This window comes from Theropithecus gelada, chromosome 7b, assembly GCF_003255815.1.
Source record: "Theropithecus gelada isolate Dixy chromosome 7b, Tgel_1.0, whole genome shotgun sequence".
In the NCBI taxonomy this organism is placed as follows: Eukaryota; Metazoa; Chordata; class Mammalia; order Primates; family Cercopithecidae; genus Theropithecus; species Theropithecus gelada.
This window is the reverse complement of record NC_037675.1, coordinates 86,197,640-86,216,104: the sequence shown is the minus strand read 5'-3', so window position 1 is coordinate 86,216,104 and position 18,465 is coordinate 86,197,640.

Below are 18,465 nucleotides of genomic sequence, written 5' to 3'. Positions count from 1 at the left end.
TGGCTGGAGAACTGGTGGAATCTTTGAGTTTAGCCTTGGCCTTAAGCTCTTCTCAGAACTACAGAAGTGATTTTGTAAGGATGGATTATAAAAATATCCAAAATATCTAGGTGAGGAAGCGGAAAGGTGCCAGAGGTGTTTTAGTATTAGTCAGCACAAAGTGGTGAAGAATGAAACAGTTAAACTGTATGCAGAAAGAAAGGCTGCTGAGATATTGTTTCCCATTCTTGGCTCATAGTTTGTGCTTGTAGCATTTGCCTTGCAGGGCGATTATCCTGCTGCCAAGAGCCTTTCTTTTCCCTATATTGTCCTTGTCTCTCATTGGATAATTTGGCCTAGTCCATTGGCTTGAGTCGATCAAAAAATGTTTTTTTAATTGAGCAAAATTGTTCCCAAGTCACTTCAGTACTATACATATTTTTGTCAGTGGGGCCACAAAATGTAAAACATTGAAAGGAAGGACACTAGAAAGAAAATCAAGCATTATCCTGCCGTCAAGGGATAGGTTTTTTATATATATGCATAGAATATATATATACACACACACACATAATATATATATATATATCCTACCTACACCCAAGGACATACACACACACATATATATGTGTATATATATACATATATATAATTTGTGTATATATGTGTATATATATTATATATATTTATATAGATCCTACCTACACCAAGGATATATACATGTGTGTATATATATGTGTCTGTATATACACACACACATATATACACACATATATATACATACACACACACACACACACACACCCTTGTAAGAATGTGTGTGATTGTGGTCTCTGTGTTTCAAGACAACAAAAAGTTATACAAAGGAAGTGTGAAACAGATGAGATGGGAGCAAGGATAGTGCTCTATAAAATTAGACAAAGAAGATTCTGCAAAGGTGACGGTGAAAAGCATACAATACAATCTTCTGGTTGGAGATGAGAAGATCAATTATCATAATAATATTCGTAATTATTCTGTGTGGACTTTTAAGTAAGATGTAGCTGTTCTCATTTACATTCCACAACAAACCTGTAGGATAGAAAGCATAATTGTGTTTCTACTTCTTTTTTTTTTTTTTAAAATTTCTTTATTATTATTATACTTTAAGTTGTAGGGTACATGTGCATAACGTGCAGGTTTGTTACATATGTATACTTGTGCCATGTTGGTGTGCTGCACCCATCAACTCGTCATTTACATCAGGTATAACTCCCAATGCAATCCCTCCCCCCTCCCCCCTCCCCATGATAGGCCCCGGTGTGTGATGTTCCCCTTCCTGAGTCCAAGTGATCTCATTGTTCAGTTCCCACCTATGAGTGAGAACATGCGGTGTTTGATTTTCAGTTCTTGTGATAGTTTGCTAAGAATGATGGTTTCCAGCTGCATCCATGTCCCTACAAAGGACACAAACTCATCCTTTTTGATGGCTGCATAGTATTCCATGGTGTATATGTGCCACATTTTCTTAATCCAATCTGTCACTGATGGACATTTGGGTTGATTCCAAGTCTTTGCTATTGTGAATAGTGCTGCAATAAACATACGTGTGCATGTGTCTTTATAGCAGCATAATTTATAATCCTTTGGGTATATACCCAGTAATGGGATGGCTGGGTCATATGGTACATCTAGTTCTAGATCCTTGAGGAATCGCCATACTGTTTTCCATAATGGTTGAACTAGTTTACAATTCCACCAACAGTGTAAAAGCATTCCTATTTCTCCACATCCTCTCCAGCACCTGTTGTTTCCTGACTTTTTAATGATCGCCATTCTAACTGGTGTGAGATGGTATCTCATTGTGGTTTTGATTTGCATTTCTCTGATGGCCAGTGATGATGAGCATTTTTTCATATGTCTGTTGGCTGTATGAATGTCTTCTTTTGAGAAATGTCTGTTCATATCCTTTGCCCACTTTTTTGATGGGGTTGTTTGTTTTTTTCTTGTAAATTTGTTTGAGTTCTTTGTAGGTTCTGGATATTAGCCCTTTGTCAGATGAGTAGATTGCAAAAATTTTCTCCCATTCTGTAGGTTGCCTGTTCACTCTGATGGTAGTTTCTTTTGCTGTGCAGAAGCTCTTTAGTTTAATGAGATCCCATTTGTCAATTTTGGCTTTTGCTGCCGTTGCTTTTGGTGTTTTAGACATGAAGTCTTTGCCCATGCCTATGTCCTGAATGGTACTACCTAGATTCAATGCCATCCCCATCAAGCTACCAATGAGTTTCTTCACAGAATTGGAAAAAAACTGCTTTAAAGTTCATATGGAACCAAAAAAGAGCCCGCATCTCCAAGACAATCCTAAGTCAAAAGAACAAAGCTGGAGGCATCATGCTACCTGACTTCAAACTATACTACAAGGCTACAGTAACCAAAACAGCATGGTACTGGTACCAAAACAGAGATATAGACCAATGGAACAGAACAGAGTCCTCAGAAATAATACCACACATCTACAGCCATCTGATCTTTGACAAACCTGAGAGAAACAAGAAATGGGGAAAGGATTCCCTATTTAATAAATGGTGCTGGGAAAATTGGCTAGCCATAAGTAGAAAGCTGAAACTGGATCCTTTCCTTACTCCTTATACGAAAATTAATTCAAGATGGATTAGAGACTTAAATGTTAGATCTACTTCTTAGAAAAAGGAGCCTAACCTCAGAGAGATTGCCAGACTGGCCACGGTCAGGGTGAGCGTCTGTTCTTCAACACAGAGTCAGTCCTCTGAGTTCATGCATTTTAAAAATCAAAGTCTGAAAACAAATTTAAGGCTTCATTTAAAATGGGAGTGTGTGGCATTAAGTAAAAATAAGTAAGAAATAGTAGCCCACATAGTAAAATAATTTTTTTATGAGAAGAGGAAATATAAATGGGTTTGAAAAGGGTCGGATGATTTTATTCAATATCCACTCATAAAGTCTGGTGCTGGCTTTAACTTTCAAGTTGATCTGAGGAAGACCCACTGTGCCTCCCAGGAAGGTTCCCCTCGAGCTTCTGTCAATACCAACGTTTCTCAAACAACCTGCACATCCTTTGATGTGGAAAATTTTAAGCTATTATTAAAGTTCTGTTTGTGGTAAGGTACATCAAATGAGTCACAAAGTATGCTCAGAAAAGAATATGGGGCAAGAAGGTTGAAGTGGAATATAGGTTAAAATTCTACGAGCTCTTCCAACAATTTTTCTAGGAATGTAAGATAATAATTATAACGGAATTGTCGTGGAAATATATACTATATTCCACATCAAGTGGTTATGATAGATGTATGAAAGAAACATTCTTTTATTGAAACTATAGAAAAAATCCATGACAAATCTCCTGACGTATGCCCTAATACAGCCAAAGCATATGACTTTTCTTGATAGAATAATAGAAGTAAGATAATCGGCTGAGTGCAGTAACTCATGCTGGTAATCCCAGCACTTTGGGAGGTTGAGGTGGGTGGATCGTGAGGTAAGGAGTTCAAGACCAGCCTGAGCAAAATGGTGAAACCCCGTCTTTACTAAAAATACAAAAAATTAGCCAGGCGTGGTGTCAGGTGCCTGTAATCCCAGCTACTCAGGAGGCTGAGACAGGTGAATTGCTTGAATCCGGGTGGCAGAGGTTTCAGTGAACCGAGATCATGCCACTGCACTCCAGCCTGGGTGACAGAGTGAGACTCTGTCTTTAAAAAAAAAAAAAAGATAATCATGTAAATTTTTGGAGTATCTTCTAAGAGGTGTGTAAGGAAAGGCAATTAGAACTCGACCCAATTCGTGTGACACCTAGTAGTTTTATAGTTACTGCTAAACCATTTTAGAATACAAAACTCTGATATGCCCAGGGAAGATTTATTAGAAACAGAAAATACATTGTTGTAACCGCTGGTACTTTAAGTAGCTAGCGATAAAGTGGCCAGAGATAGAGGGAGTGGAATTAATTCCAAAACAGTTTGCTTTGTCTGGGTGTCATCTGCAGCTAACAGCCTTTTAAGCCAGCAGACACATGGCTGGATCCAGACACAGGCAACCATAAGCTCCAGTGTCAAGACCATTTTCATTTCTTAAAAAGACTTGTTCAGACTGTTGATCACAGTGTTCTAGAAGGTTACTCAGTTTTGGGAGTCTTCTCTCTCTCTCTCTCGCTCTCTCTCTGTGTGTGTGTGTGTGTGTATATATATATGTATATATATATGTGTGTGTGTATATATATATATGTATTTGTTGTTGTTGCTGTTGTTTTGTTTTGTTTTGTTGAGACTGAGTCTTTCTCTGTTGCCCAGGCTGGAGTGCAGTGGCACGATCTCACCTCACTGCAACTTCTGCCTCCCAGGTTCAAGCGATTCTCTTACTGCAGGCTCCTGAGTAGCTGGAATTTTCGGTGCCCGCCACCATTCCCGGCTAATTTTAGCATGTTTAGTAGAGAAGGGTTTCACCATGTCGGCCAGGCTGGTCACGAACTCCTGACCACAAGTGATCTGCCTGCCTCGGCCTCCCAAAGTTCTGGGATTACAGGCGTGAGTCACCACGCCTGGCTTTGTCTATAGACATTTTTTAAATGAAATAGATATAAAAAGAACAGGTAATGCCCAAATGTGTCTCATGAACTAAGGGTGAGGTTTGCTTTCCGCAATTTCAGTTATCCAAGATCAACTATGCTCTGAAAATATTAAATGAAAAATTCTATAGGTAAACAATTCGTAAGTTTTGAATTGCATGCGATTTGAGTAAAACGATGAAATCTGACACTGCTTTGCTGTCTGGACCTGGGTTGTCCAGCATCTCCACCTGTTTATGCTACCAGCCTGTTAGTCATTTAGCAGCTGTTTTGGGTGTCACATCCACTGTCACAGCATCATGGTGTTCGTGTTCAAATAATTCTTATTTTACTTCATAATGACCTCAAAGGGCAAGAGTAGGGATGCTGCCAATTGGGTTTTGTCAAAGAGAAGTCATAAAATGTTTCCTCTAAGTGAAAATGTGAAAGTTTTTTATTTACAAAGGAAAGAAACAAAATCTTATGCTGAGATTAAGATTATGGCAATAATGAATCTTCTATTGATGAAATTGTGAAGAAGGAAGAAGAAATTTGCGCATAGTAGGGTTCAGTACTATTTGTGGTTTCAGGCATTCACAGATGGTCTTGGAGTATACCCGCTGAGGATAAGGGGGCACTACTGTAGTTTTATGAAAATGTTTGTTTGAATTATAGGCTTGTGTGGAGGAGGAAAAGTTTGGATAATGGGGAGTCATGGAGACTTGTGTACAGTTTCGGAAAGTAAAATGTATTTCTAAATGTGAGTAGAGACTTACAAATTGAATAACATGGACTGGGCGCGGTGGCTCACGCCTATAATCCCAGCACTTTGGGAGGCCAAGGTGTGTGGATCATAAGGTCAGGAGTTCAAGACCAACCTGACCAAGATGGTGAAACCCCATCTCTACTAAAAATACAAAAATTACCCAGGTGTGGTAGCAGGCGCCTATAATCCCAGCTACTCAGGATGCTGAGGCAGAGAACTGCTTGAACCCAGGAGGCAGAGGTTGCAGTGGGCTGAGATCGCGCCACTGCACTCCAGCCTGAGCAACAGAGTGAGACTCTGTCTTTAAAAAAAAAAAAAAAAAAAAAGGAATAACATTGCCCTAAGCAATGATGCTAATGGCATCATAGAAAGGCTGATAAAAAGCTCCCACTGTGCCTGCTCTATACCTTTGGGATTCCCCAGTGTTATTTTTGGGACTCCAATTTAGGAGCATGTCTGCTTCTACCTTCCATGTCAGCAGAGCCAGCCTTAACTTCCTGTCCTCCTATGTGTGGACTTCACTCAGGCCTCCAGGCAGGGGAGCTTTCTAAATTATCTCTTTGTTGCTCAGCCCATTATCTACACTGCTCACAAATTAATTTTTCTGAACCCCCTCCATGCTCAGAACTCTCCAATGGTTTTCCATATAGTCAAGATAAATTTTAAACTCTTTAGTATGGAATTTAAAATCTTTTGAATCTATTGGTACTTACTACTGTTTTTCAGCCTCACTGCTATATTGAAAGCCCTAAGATCCAGTAGAATAAAACCACTCACCGGACCCAGGGTGTATGGGAATATTTCCCACCTCTGTGCTTAGGCCCAGTGGCCGTTCTTGTCTACTGTTTATTCCTCTCTTTATAAACTGATAAACTTTTAGTTTGTTTACAAGTCTGTATTCACATATCACCATCTCTGAGGAACCTTCATTGGTATTCTCTATCCCAAGCATCAGTAAGATGATTCATCTTTTTGGCCTTCATGATGCTTTACTAAGTCGTCTTTCCCATTATATAATATATAACTTTTTATTCCAAGTGTTCAATACGGTATGTGAAACATAGTAAAAGATTCATCTGTATTTGTCAAATTATTAAATATCAATAATCATGACTACAATACATACAAAAATTATGAATATTTGATGGATATATTTATTTAATTGCTGTTCCTTTTTTCCCTAAAACTGATAAATATTAATTTCTGTACCAACAATGCAATATTGAAAATGTATTTGCACATGATACAATAAAATCATCATTTAGCACACATGATGCTTTGAGCCCTGCAAATAACTGCTTGCCTAAGCTGTCCTTGATGAGTTATTATTTTAGTCTACACAACAGTAAAGAGAAATGATTTGTTTGTGTATTTATAAATAGTTTCTGTGTCATGTGTTTTTGGATTTTTTTTGGTGGAGAGAGGGATAAGCAATGGAATGGCAAACACAGTAGAGAGAAAGGGAAGTAACAAGATTCTTAAAAGAAGGCAGATATGTTCTAAATATTTTTTACCAATAATTTGGGCTCAAAAGGCATTTGATGTCTTTCATATAGTATAGAAAGTTTCATCAAATCAGCCATTTATCTTAAAGGAAAAGGGTGAGAAATACAAATTAAAATTGTGTTTTTAATTTTAAAAAATTAACAAAACTAAATCAAAATGAGCAATTTGCTTTTTATTTTTTTTTTAATAAAAGGGGAATGATTAATAAAATTAAATGAACATTTTGACCTGTGGTTATTTTGTAGAGTTGTGGTTATCTTCCTTATGGATTAATAAATAATTTTTCTTTACCCTTTTAACATGCACCACAAATTAGACCACTTTTCTTGGCATGTACTTTTTCAGTCACATTACTGCTATAATAGTTGATCAAAGGGGGATTGAATACCTGTCTTATTAATGTAATCATAAATAGATATTTCACAATAATGCTGGCAAGTGTGATCTGAAATACTGGACATATATGTAACATAAAAAGATTAAGCTGACATCTGTGTTTCCAATAGTGTGAATACCAAAGACACAAAGATTAGGGAATGACAAGGCTGGAAGTCAAAGTACAGTGTTAAGAGCAGTTTTGAGAATTAAGGCAATGACTAGATTTTATGAAATCTTCTTTTGTGGACCCCATTGGGCTTGACAGTGTAATTCACATGTATTTTTTTATTTATTATTTTTAAGGAAGGAATATAACCTGTATTAGCTCTTGCTATGGGTAGTGTCTTTCTTAAAATAATCCTGTAAAGTATATACTCTTAAAACTTTTTATTGTCCATGAATTTTTTTATCAGTCAAGAAATATGTGCATATTCCTCATTTTTTACCCTGAATTCAAAATACTATTCCCTCAACTAAAACATGAAATCCTTGTAGGCGGGGAATGTACCCTTAGACTGATTCTAGGATTTACTTTCTAGGCTTCTGTGCTGTAGAAGACCCTATTCTGGCTCTGCTTCAGGTCTGCCCTTTCTTATGAAGCAGAAAGTTTATGGGGCTATGGGGATATACGCCCCTGGGACCCATGCCCTGCCCTTTTTCTTCCTAGACTATGCCTCTACTGACTAAAATGAGCATAAACACCCGAATCCAGAATGTAAGGTCTAGGCATGATCTAGCCCCTGGCTGCTTTTCTGGTACCCTCTACCAAGACAAGTGGTCGGATGCTTGTTTCACTTTATTCACTGAACGCGCCCAGCTCATCTTTGCTTCACAATGTGGCACCAGATGTTTTGTCCGCCTCCAGTGCCAGAATCTCCATTTTGAAGACTGGGTTCTTCCTTGTGGCCAGGTTTCCACTGAAACATCAACTCCTCAGAGCGCATTTCTCAGATCAACTGTGGCAAAGGGATTCTTTTATTAATATTTGTTTGTGTGTATGTCTGTGTGTGTTTGTGAGTGTCCACATAGAATGCAAATTTTACTAGAGCACAGTTTGTCCTCTTTATTATTGTTTTGTCCTCTGTAAACTTTTAGTGTCCAGAATAGCAACTAGAACATGAGGCAAACTCAATAAATATTTGATTAATCAATGGTTATTGAGTGAATTATCTGATATAATTACATGTTCAACAAATGTATAATATGTGAAGGAATAAAGCAATGAATTGATAGTTGAATGAAGGATTACATTATTCTCCTGACTTCCAAAACCTATGGTCGTTTCACCATTATGCACTACTCATACCCATCCAGTGAACCCTACTGGGACCCTTTATCTTCCTGTCCTTGCATTGTGACATGACAGATCCTCCCGCCAATAAGTGGAGACTATCTCTCCACCATTTGCATCTGGGTCAACCATGCTGTCTGCTTTGACCAGTGAGTCATTGGCAAACATACCAGCAAAGAAGCTTTTCTTCTCTTGCTGCTCTGGAAACCACTGAGGCCGCCATGTGAAAAGCTCAGACATTCTACTTCATGATAAGAAACATGTGACCCTGTCCCCACATTAACCAAGGTGACTGGCTACGAACTACCATCTGTATAGGAATGACACAATCCTAGATAATCCAGCCTTTAGCCAACCCACCAAATAACCACAGATATTTGATTGAGGTGAGAAGCCAGCAGGTGAGCTGGCTCAGTCCAGAGATATCATCTAGTCAACTCAAAAAAGTGAGTCAAATACACGATGGTTGCTATTTTTGGTCACAAAGTATTGGAGCAATTTGTTACATGGCAAAATTGAACTGACACTGAGGTTATATGGAAAAAAATAAAACAGGTCCTGCTGTAACTGTGTGTTTTCATAAATTTAGGTAGCTTTTTAATGTGTCAATATTGCACTCAAATACAAAAAAGTCCTTTTGCAATGGCTGCTTTTAAAGGCTTCATTAATAAAATGCCTCACTTATTTGACAGGAAGAAAGACTAGAATTTATCTTAATATAAATGAATTTGATAATCATTTTTATATGCCTCAAAGGTATATTTGAGTGACTAACTGAAAACAAGTTCCAAGTTGAATAGTTAGAGATTGAGTTAGAATAGATGAAAGCCTAACTTTCTCTTAAATGCTGACACCACAGGATTTGCCATGATCATATTAAGTTTGAAAGAACAGCAGTGAGATTGTAATTTTAGAATGTTCTGTTTAACCCACGGTTCAAATACATTTTGATATTATTATACTGAATGTATGACTGAAGATCAAATCATCTTAATGTTTTTGGACAGCATGTTTTGATACATACATTAACAAACACCATGTTATTCTGCCTAAAAATCATTGGAAGTTTTGCTGAGAAAACTTTTGGCCTCCAAGCATATTTTAATGAATGATTTCAATAGCACACTAATCTGAAACATGAATTTGAATTGCTAATATTTTAAAAATTTGCTGCCCATGCTGCTACTGTCGATGCTCACTTCTGCTAAAGCAGATGTCTATTATCCATCTTGCCACATACACATTAAACTGCTAATCTAAGGGGTAAAAAAATAAAATAGCCTATTTCTCTTATCATTATTGTTACATTGAAGAATCCCTATGATGTAATGTTGAGGCAGATTTTTATCATGATATAATTGTTTATATCGGTATATATTCACTTCTAACATTCCTCTAGCTCATTAGGGTACTTTGAACAGTTCTGCCAATAGCAATATGTTCAATCTGTAGTATTATGTTTTCCCAATCAGAAAATCATGTATGCTATTCCTATGTCTCATATAAGCATTCTGTCCAAGCCATTCCAAAGTACCATCTGTCAGTATAGGCGCTATCATTCAAACGAAGATGTTTCTCATCATTTAGTAGGAAATAAATGGTGGGCAAAATAACCATGACACAAAAAGGATCAAGAGATTGAGAACAAAGTCTGTCTGTGTCTCCTGAGTCAAGTAAGGACTTTCAAATAGACTAAGAGCGAAGTGTGGAGGCACATTCCGGTAGTCTCAGCTGAGGCAAGAGAATAGCTTCAGACCAAGAGTTAAGGTTGTAGTGCACTAGATCACAACTGTAAATAGCTACTGCACACTAGCCTAGGCAATATACTGAGATCCTGTCGCTAAAACATAAACAAAATAAGATAATAAAATAAAACCTTCCACATATATCTGAATATTAGCCAAATAAAACTGTTTTACAGTAAGACATTTTCCTCCTTCTCTCAAAGAATGATATTTTTAGACTGACGTGCTAATGATGTGAAGGACTCATTCTGCCTTGGCCATAGATTCTGAACCTTGAATCTTTATCAAATACTTTAAATATTCCTACTTTGGTGGTTGTTAAATGCATTCAAGAAATCTTTGACACTTCTTTTCTCAGGAGATACGACTTTATTCCAAGTGTGGGCTGAACTTAGTAACCGACTTCTAATAAAGAGAAAGCAGTAGAAGCGATGATGTGTTACATCTGAGACAAAGTCATAAAAGGCATTGTGCCTTCCTTCTTGCTCTGTCTTGGCTAAAACACTTTTGGGGAAGCCAATTTCCATATTATGACGATGCTGGAGCAGTCCTATAGACAGGTCTACATGGCAAGAAAAGACCCTCCTCTGACAACAGCCTTGTTAATGAACCATCTTGAAAGCTTGTCTTCTAGCCCCATCTAAGCCTTTAGATGACTGCAGCCTTGACCAGTATATTAAGTACAATTTCAGGAAAGAACCTGAGTCATAATCACTCAGCTAAAAGGCTCCTGAACTCTTGACTCACAGAAAGAGTGCAATATGAAATGTTTATTTTTTTTAACTGTTATGTGTTGGGGTAATCTGTTACTCAGCAAGAGATAACTAATACATTCACCAAAAAAAAAAAAAAAAAAAATCATTGAATTCAATAAAGACATCAAGTAATTTAAAAAAAATTTTTAATGTTGATTTTCAATATCTTTGCTCCCTTCAAAATGAGTAGTTGCCTGAAATATTTTCTGCCTCTCATAAAATCTTGTGAGATTATTTTAGGAAAAAATTTAAAAATAAATATGGGCAATTAGGAAAAATGCTTTATGTATCACTGAAATTATAAACAGAATGGAATTGAGAAGTTAGGGATGTATGTATAATTATGTATAAATATGTATGTATGGGAGTTACCTGGTCTGGGATGCTCTTACTACAAACTTACAGGCACATAAGCATATTTCCCCTGTATATTTATATATGCACTAGCATATGAGGTCCTTTTCCTTTGAAAGCTTGGAAGAGGAGATAGTTTGTAATTGGGGGATGTGTTAGGGTTTGAGAAAGAAGGAGGAGGGGGATATATATATATATATATATAGAGAGAGAGAGAGAGAGAGAGGAGAGAGAGGACAAGAGATTGTGAGAAATTGGCTGAGAAGTCCCACAACTGACCATGTGCAAGCTGTAGATCTAGAAAAGCCAGTGTTAGTCCAAATCCAAATTTCAAGTCCAAAGGCCTAAGAACCAGGGAAGCCAGTGGTGTGAATCCCAGTGCAAATGTAGGAGTAGGTGCAACGAGTGTTCCTGTCAAGTATGACACAGGGAAAAGGAGGAAAATTCCATCCTCCTACACATTTTGTTCTGTTCAGGTCCTAAACGGATTGGACGATGTCCACTCACATTGAGAAAGACACTCTACTTTGCTGAGTCCGGCTATTCAAATGCTGATCATATCCAGAAATGCCCTCACAAACAAATCCAGAAAAAATGTTTACCCAGGTATTCCTTAACCCAGTCAAGTTGACACATAAAATCAACTATAACAAGGGATGATGCTAATAGTGAAAGACTAAGTGACACATAAGAAATGATGTATCCCATGACCAGCCTCCGAAGTTAGGCTTGATTTTCTGTGGTAGAGAGTGAAGGGCCAGAAGTTGATTCAACCATTCAAGAAAGATTATGTCACCTAGGCTGACAATCACCTTGTGCCCAGAGTCCCAAAAAATATGAAACTGAATGAGAGAGGAAAAAAATCATTCTCCTATCTTTCCTACAAACCATCAATACTTTGTAGAACATTAATTACCGTCTTTAGGAAAATAAAATTAGAGATCACATAATGGACGGTGGCAGGAGGGCTCCAGCATTTGGAGTCATAGACATTGCAAGGGACTAACAGGCATAAAAGCAAGAGGAGGGAAACAGGGCAGACCCTATGTGGCCACTGCAGTTGACAAGTTGTTTGCTCATGTAAGACCCTCCTTTGAGAATGTCCAGAAAAACTGGGGTATTCTTAAGTGATTAATCTCTTAGTAATTGGGAATCCTGTGGGAGAGAGAAGTGCAATTATTCATAGCCACAGTCCAGGAGGTCTTGGATATGCATTAAGGTTTATAAATATGCATACAACTTCAAAGTGTTTCTTTCCTCCCTCACTCCCTCTCTCCCTTCTTTTGTTTTTGTCTTGGTTTTCCTTTATTCTTCCTTATATCTAACCTCCCTTCTTTTTCGCTCACTCATTCTTTTTTTTTTTTTTTTTTTTTATACTTTAAGTTCTAGGGTACATGTGCATAACGTGCAGGTTTGTTACGTATGTATACTTGTGCCATGTTGCTGTGCTGCACCCATCAACTCGTCAGCACCCATCAACTCGTCATTTACATCAGGTATAACTCCCAATGCAATCCCTCCCCCCTCCCCATGATAGGCCTCAGTGTGTGATGTTCCCCTTCCTGAGTCCAAGTGATCTCATTGTTCAGTTCCCACCTATGAGTGAGAATATGCGGTGTTTGGTTTTCTGTTCTTGTGATAGTTTGCTAAGAATGATGGTTTCCAGCTGCATCCATGTCCCTACAAAGGACACAAACTCATCCTTTTTTATGGCTGCATAGTATTCCATGGTGTATATGTGCCACATTTTCTTAATCCAGTCTGTCACTGATGGACATTTGAGTTGATTCCAAGTCTTTGCTAAGTCTTTGCATTCTTTTATATTCTACATTGTTGGATTACTCTTTCTCTAGGATCTAGATGCACTGGCTGAGTTAGGACTCTGGTTCAGGCAAGATTTAGTGATGTGGGCTTCTTGCCACACATACACAATCTGCTTCATGTTAGGTGCCTCATCCTATTTTCTAACCCTACTAGAGGTCCTTTTGACCATACTCTATGGCTTATCACACACCACTGGAATCTAGAAAATTTAGTAATCGTCTTATGTCATTCCAGATTTTAGTTTATGGGGGTTTGAGTGTTACCTTGAAAACTTTCTATTGCAGCAGGTTGAAACGTGGCATACATTTTGACAGCCAGATGCGATATTTCTTCCTGATTGCATGGCTCATAGTCACTTTAATAATGAATTGTTTTCCCAAGTAAAACTCAGTGGAGGTGCAACATCTGGTTTCTAGTGAAAAAGCCAACTTAATTTACTCAAATCCCTGGTGTGATTTACAAAGCACCAAAGAAGGTGGAACACTTTGACACGTTGTAGAATACTGACTGACTATGTCTACATTGGCAAGGGTTTTCTAAATGGCTCATTTAAGGCAATCAGGGAATCTTTTATTTGGTACCACCCTAACAGCCGAAATGTTTACATTTCTAAATGAAAACCTTTTTCTGCAGCTGAAAGCATTTCCAAGAAAAAGTAAATGCTTTGGTCATTAAAGGCAAAGACAAGGTTTTCTTTTGAATGGTGGAGATTGTAAAATATTTTCCAAATATTGCCAAACACTATGAGAAAAAATGTAAGCATTCGATAAATTCCTGGCTTCGAGTACAATCATTAGTAGAATTTTAAGCAAGTTCAGATTTTCAGACAGGCTACCAATTTTTGCAGTGGAATAGTTGGATATTTAAAATCACACCCAAATACAATGGTAATTTAAATGCCGAAATGAGCAAAGTTATCAGGATAATTAACACCAACATTCACATATATGCACAATTTTTATAAATAACTAACAAAAATGAATCCAAAGCCTCAATTTTGTGACATTTATAAGCATTTTATTTCTGTTTCTTTGAGATGGTGAACTCAGATTTGGAGGTAATATACATTTAATTCACATTTTCTGCTCACACATAATGTGGTAGGTAATATCAAGGAAAAAGTCAAAACTTGGTTTGGGGCTATAAAAATATCTGCCACAATCAGCATATTTTTTTTTCTTGTGGTATGATGGATACATGAAAGGAAATGGGAGGTTACCAACAGATTTTATGGCTCTTGAGTTTCTCATAACAAAATCAGTGAAGTTATAATGAGCTAAATATAATAAAATTAAATTTTCTGTAGCAAACAAAAATGAGTAAGTATAATTACCTAAAAAAATAAATAGAAACGATTGTCTTAGGTTTAAGCGGTTTATAATAATGGATCATGAAGGTAGAAAAGTCACACAAAAGCTTCTTATAAACTTTATAATTTTAGGACTGAATAAGTATAAAGCTGGCATGAAGTAATCATGATAACACCAAGGCTAATTATATTCTTAATGACATCAATGGAATCAACTAGGAAATATGCTTCAGATTTTGCACTTATACAAGCATGTATTTATATATCAATAGGTATATATATCCTTTCTCATAGCTTTGTGTCAATTTAAAACTTGCATCTTTGGTTTTGGCTTTTAAAATTGAAAATGAATTATGAATTAAAAGTTAGTAATTTTCAAATGCTACATCTGTTATGAATTGTGATAAGAACTGTCATGTAAATTATGTCATGAAACTTCACAACCTCCCTAACCCATAATATTATTGTTCATTTGTAACAGATGAACCAAGCCAGAATCCATGCAGTTACACTGGAAGTCTAATAAAAATCAAGAATTCTTGTTCTTTCTGATTATTTACATTCACTCTAATAACAAAGTGTGTGTTTTAATCTGACTTTTTATTAAATGTAATATATTCTACTCAACACTACAACAAACTATATTTTATGCTGATGATATGGTTTGGGTCCATGTCACCACCCAAGTCTCATGTTCAAAGGTGATCCCCAGTGTTAGAAGCGGGGCCTGGAGGGAGATGATTGGATCATAGGGGTGGATCCTTCATGAATGATAAAGCACCATCCCTTTGGTGCTGTTCTTATGATAAAGTTCTCACAATATCTGGTCGTTTAAAAGTATGTGGCACTTCCCCCCAACCCCCATCTCTTCCTCCTGCTCAGGGCACATATGATGCGCCTGCTTCCTCTTTGCCTTCCACCGTGATTGAATGTTTCCTGTGGCCTCCCCAAAAGCTGAGATGCCAGCATCATGCTTCCTGTACAGCCTGCAGAACTGTGAGCCAATTAAATCTCTTTTCTTTGTCAATTACCTAATCTTAGGTAATTCTTTACAGTAATGCAAGAACAAACTAGTACACTCTTTTACCATTTTGAGTCTTAATTTTTAAAATATTTTAAATACAATACAATTACTTGTCTTGTAAGACATTTGTCATTGCTAAAGTTCACAAATGTAGAAATTTGGAGTATTTCTTAAATACACACTAAAAGTTAGATTGTGGGGTTAAATGGCATAATACAGCAGATGATATTGCTAATTAATTTTACACTTTGCTTATGGACATACACACTTCGTATCCTAGAAATACTTGTTCAAATTACATAATGTACATGGTGACTTCATAAAGTAACTGCTATTTTGTTTTGAGACAAAATTATTTCTCTAGAAAACCTCAGGTTTTCCACTGAAGACCTTTAACTAATTAGATGAGATTCACCAACATTATTAAAGATAATTTTCTTTACTTAAATTCAATTGACTGTAAATATTAACCACATCAAAATGCCTTTATATAAGGATTTAACTAGTATTTGACCAAACAACTAGACCTGATAACCTCATCAATTAACTGTGGAGAAGTTCTTGAACTGAGCATTTAACCAAGAAGAAACTAAGTGAAAGGCCCGAGGGCAGGAGCAATGGTTGATATAATTAGTATCAAAAAGATAATCTCTGTTAAAGGATAATAAGAAAAAGAAGGAAGAGATAGGGACTGGAGTTAAGATAAATAGCTGTGACAAAATAGTCTATGAACATTTAGGTCACAGTAAATACTATGGCTTTTACTGTAAGTGAGCTAGAGAGCCATTGCAGAGTGCTGAGCTGAGGACAGATATGGCTTGCAGTGGTAAAATGGCATAAATTAGTGGCTTAGGCAGAAATGAATATATATTGTGCTACCAAGGTAATTGATGAATAGGACATACGGCATGAGAAAAGAGGAGGGAAGTCAAGAATAACCCCAAGTGTTTATTTGACCTACATTACTGGATAAAGGAAGTTGCTATTTGCTAATATGGAAAGCCAAGACAAAGAGTTGGTTCAAATGAGGGCAAATAAAATTTAACTTGGAGATCTTTTTTGATTATTCAAGTGGAGATATCCAGTAAGAAATGAGAGGTAGTGATTAGAGGTAGACATAAGAGAGTTCTCTGTTTATTGATAGAGTTTAAAACCATGGAAGTGAAATAATTAGTTGAGAGATTAGAAGAAAGAATTTGAAGAACATAGCCCTAGGATATTCAGATATTCAGAGTCTGAGAAGATGAAAATACCCAACAACAAAACAGCTACAATAGCAGCAGCAACAACAATTCCCAAAACAACAAAACTGGAAGTGTACACAAGTGTAAGCTTAAAACTTTTATTCAAGGTGCTATTTCCCAAATCTGATGTAGGATTCTTCTCAAATAAAAGGGTTTTATGCCCAAATACATTTTGAATATTCTTCATACTGAATCACCTTCTGTGAAATTCTTAATATCTCCATATTAAAGGTTCTGAGAAACTCAACACAAATGAACCTATTTAAACTGTTGAATTCAATATTTCAAATATTTTTTGATCATGGAGGCCTTTTGTTTTCAAAGGGAGCTGACAAATTCCATGGTCCTAAAATTATTTTTCTGACTTTTTTTTTTGCCATATTCCCTTAAAATTACTATTTTGATTTGATTTTCCTATTCTTTTAAACCTTATAGTTAATAATATTTCCTGTAAATTATTTGCACTTATAGTAATGGACATGGGGAGAAAGGGTCTAGATTTTTTCAATTTAAAATTTGAGATAAATTTTCCATTATAAAATAAACATAACAATCTCTTCCTTGTTTAAAATTATGCCTAAGTATTTTATTTTGTCGATTATATTGTAAATGAAATTGCTTTCTTGATTTATTTTTCTGATTATTTGTTGTTAGTGTAAAGAAACACTACTGAACATGATTGGAGACATATGGAATGTGATTAACATATCTGTATAATAAAAAATGTCTAATTTTTGTATGGTGATTTTGTATCCTGCAACCTTATTGAATTTGTATGCTAGTTCTACATTTTTAAATGTGAAGTTTTCAGGGATACACACACACATATATATGTATGATCATGTCATCCACATTACATGTCAGGAACAATTTAATTTCTTCCTTTTCAGTGTAGATGCCTTTTATTCATTTGTTTTGCCTAATTGCTCTGGATAGGACTTCCAGTACTAGACTGAGTAGAATTATCTAGAGCAAGCATTCTTGTCTTATTTCTTACCTTAGAGAAAAGCTTTCAGTCTTTTCCTTTGGGCATGTGGTCTTGTCATCTACAACCCCTTTTATTCTGTTGAGATTCTTCTACACCTAATTTGTTGAGAGTTTTATCATGAAAGGATGATGAAACTTTTCAAATGCTTTTTCTGCGTTTGTTGAGATGATGATATGATTCTAACCTTCATTCTGTTAATGTAGTGTGTCACATTTATGGATTTCCATATGTTGAACTATCCTTGCATCCCAGGATAAATCTCATTGATCATGGTGTATGATCATTTTAATGTGCCGTTGAATATAGAATTGTTAATATTTTGTAGAGGCTTTTTGCATCAATATTCATGAGGGATGATAGCCTGTAGTTTTCTTTTTTTTTTTTTTTTTTTTTTTTGGTACGTCCTTGCCCAGCTTAGGCATAAAGGTAATTCATAAATTTAACTGAGGGAGTGAAAGTTCTGTACACTGAAAAACACAAAGTACTAATAAACAAAATTGAAAAAGACACCAATACTGGAAAGATATTCCATGTTCATGAATTGGAAGGATTAATATTATTACATCTCTGTAGTATTCAAAGTAAGTTACAGATTTAATGCAATCTCTATCAAAATTCCAACATTCTCCACAGAAATTTTAAAAATTCACAAAAGTTTTATGGAGACACAAAAGACCCTGATTAGTCAGCAATCTTTTTTTTTTTTTTTTTTTTTTTTTTTTTTTTTTTTTTTTTTTTTTTTTTTTT